The following is a 3,653-nucleotide window of genomic DNA, read 5'->3' as shown; positions in this document are numbered from 1 at the left end:
ATCTCACTGAAGCATCAAGTCATTTACATCTCTTGTTCTACTCACACTTGCATGGCAACTTCACATATTGGAGATGAAAGATTACCTGCAGAAAGTTCAGTTTGGAGAAAAACAATGAACCTAGACTGGGAGTTTACAAACAAATCATATTTCAGTGGTTTGATTTGAGCAACAAAGAAAAAGAGAAATCAATATGTGCTCAACCCAGCAAGGATAAGGCAAGGTAGGTACCGTCTAACCAACTGTCCTTTGAGGCTTTATTCTGACTGCAGAAAAAGTAGGTACTTTAAAAACCCTGAAGATCAAACTTTTTATCTCTCTACTATCCCTGACCTCACAGACCCCAATAAACCACAATCCTCCTCCCCTGGTCCCACATTCTCATTGCTGAGAGGTAGTAATTTCCAAACCTTGAAATGAGTTCACAATGGGAAAACATTTGAAAACCACTGGTTTAATAAATCCACGTGTCTGCGTGGGTTTCCTCCGGGTGCTCTGGTTTCCTCCCACAGTCCACAGATGTGCAGGTTAGGTGAATTGGCCATGCTAAATTGCCCATAGTGTCAGGTGCATTAGTCGGAGGGAAATGGGTCTGGATGGGTTACTCTTCGGAGGGTCAGTGTGGACTGGTTGGGCCGAAGGGCCTGTTTCCACGCTGTAGAGAATCTAATCTAATCAGAATCAATTAACACATGGCTGCTTGTGGCTTATTTATGTTTTCAAGCTTGTGGCAGGTTGAGAAAAGTCACTTCCTTGTTAGCACTTGCGGAAAAAAGATTGATGTACTCTTCATACATGTGTGCACAATTGCTGCAAATATTACAAATCAGGTATATATTATATGTAATAGATTCAATGAGTGATATTTCCTCTGTGATATAAAGATTATTTAATTAATTCAATGCAACCAGTGAGAACAGATGGTTGAAAGGAGTGGAGTCTGAAGAATCAAGAGTCACAATGAAAGACCAAAACTAAAAACAAATCAATCCAATAGAGATGATTAATGCAATTGGTGATTTTCTATATGTTAGTCTGCATAACATTTATCAAAAAGAGTCAGGTTTTTGTTGTAAAAGTTTACCAATAACACTATCTATTACATAGCTCCAAATCACAGACTTACAGACATAGTCTGGATTCTATGGTACTGCTGTTATTGTAATCACATGTCCATAGCTGACTGACTGAAGGCACGACACTGACTTCATTACACAGAGAGTGTGTCTAAACACAAGGTGAAAGCCTTTTTACCGAATATTACATGTCATGATGTCATATAACAGTCTTGAAATTCAGTGCCTATCTGGTCAGGAACAAATGCCAGAAAACAACAGCCCCCTTTTCAATTTAAAGAATAGGAACCCCTTTGCTGATAAACATGTGTAAGGATGCATTTGGTGTGTTTCCTTTATACATTCAGATAACACCTTTGTAGACATACAATATGATGTCCTTGCACAATCATGTCTTGATTCACTATGCAACCTGAGATCATGGATGGATATGTGACATTTGTTGTAGATTCATGATTGTGCTCTGGCATGATATCTTTAGTATTTGAGTTGTTATCCTGTGTGACAATGTTTGATGGTATGCAGTTTGTGCATGTTATCTATTTCTGCTCAAGACATGATTATTGTTCACTGCAGCAATATCTGACCTAAGCTGGACATGTCATATCTTTTCACAAACCCATGTTCATATGAAAATCTTGAACTCAGATATTTTGCCTTGGTTTGTTTTGATAACTGACTGCATACTCATTGATTGTACTTGTGTAATTGTTTCCCTTTTATCCCAACAATGCCTAGTTCACCTGTGGTTGGATGCTGAGAGAATGGGAGGGAAGAACAAAGAAAAGAGCTGTCAGTGAGCTGTCTAGAGGAGTAACATGTAGATTTAGCATATACTCCAGCATAGGTTGAGAAGGTAGTGTGGTAAAAGCAATGGGTTCATAATTCAGGGCACAGGTTCAAATCCCACTATAGCAGATGATGAAATGTGAAGTTAAAAGGGGTGGCATGGTGGATCAATGGTTAGTATTGCTGTCTCACGGCGCCAGGGACCCAGGTTTGTTTCTAACCTCTGGTGACTGTGCAAAGTTTGGACATTCTTCCCTTGTCTGCATGGGATTCCTCTGGGTGTTCTGGGTTCCTCCCCAGTCCAATGATGTGCAGAATAACTGGATTGGCTATGTTAAATTGCACACAGTATCCAGGGATGTACAGGCTGGGTAGATTAGCCATGAGATATGCAGGATTACAAGGATAGGTTTGGGATGCTTTTCGGAGAGTTTGTGCGACTTGATGGGCTGAATGGCCTGCTTCCACACTGTAAGGATTCGATGTATTAGCTCAGGGAGCAGTTGGATATGTTCAAGTCACTGGCTGATAATGATTATTTTGAGCTGTTGCAGTTGATTGTAATCTGAGATAGATTGCTGAACCTGTTTTGCTTGACAGTGATCAAATGTGAGATTAATGTTAAGAGTTTCTGCCAGCTCAAAATCAACAATATTTACTTGTAGGTCTAGCACAGTTTGCATGTAAGCTAGGAGCATTGGAAATAGCCGTTTGGGAACCTGGTTTGTATTAGAGAACTAAATTGTACCCTTGGATCTTCACAGAGACTCTTGTTAGAGGTTTTCGACAAAACATTTCTAATTGTTTGTGATCAGTATGAATAAGGAAATGCATATGAATGAGCTAAGTATTAAACTGTTGTATCCCAGAACTAATCTCTTTTTCATATTGAAGTAATTAGACTGAACTGCCCTAAGGACCTAAGAATCAAAAACAATAGAGTTGACATTCTATAGTATACACTCTTTGAGTCTTTCTGTGATTGCATCTTCTTCCATTATGGATGGATCATAATATTGAAGCACACACTTGCTGGATGGTGGACCATTTTTGAGAGTTCAGGAAATGTTTGCCATTTGCACTGGCTCAAAGGTAGAAAACAGAGAGTGGTGGTGGAGGGTTGTTTTCCAGACTGCAGACCTGTGATCAGTGGAGTGCCACAAGGATTGGTGGTGGGTCCACTACTTTTCGTCATTTATATAAATGTTTTGGATGTGAGCATAAGAGGTATAGTTAGTAAGTTTGAAGATGACACCAAAATTGGACAGCGAAGAAGATTACCTCAGATTACAACAAGATCTTGATCAGATGGGCCAATGGGCTGAGAAGTGGCAGATAGAGTTTAATTCAGATAATTGTGAGGTGCTGCATTTTGGGGAAAAAAATCTTAGCAGGACTTATACACTTAATGGTAAGGTCCTATGGAGTGTTGCTGAACAAAGAGACCTTGGAATGCAGGTTAATAGCTCCTTGAAAGTAGAATCACAGGTAGATAAGATAGTGAAGAAGGCATTTGGAATGCTTTCCTTTATTGGTCAGAATATTGAGTGTAGGAGTTGGGAGTCATGTTGTGGATGTACAGGACATTGGTTAGTCCACTGTTGGAATATTGAGTGCAATTCTGTTCTCCTTCCTATCGAAAAGATGTTGTGAAACTTGAAAGGGTTCAGAAAAGATTTACAAGGATGTTGCCAGTGTTGGAGGATTTGAATTATAGGGTGAAGTTGAATAGGCTGGGGCTGTTTTCCCTGGAGCGTCGGAGGCTGAGGGGTGACCTTATAGAGGCTT

This window comes from Chiloscyllium plagiosum, unplaced genomic scaffold (assembly GCF_037043375.1).
Source record: "Chiloscyllium plagiosum isolate Xiang-an unplaced genomic scaffold, Cpla_swu_hap1 HiC_scaffold_16, whole genome shotgun sequence".
NCBI lineage: Eukaryota > Metazoa > Chordata > Chondrichthyes > Orectolobiformes > Hemiscylliidae > Chiloscyllium > Chiloscyllium plagiosum.
This window is presented reverse-complemented; position numbering follows the sequence as displayed.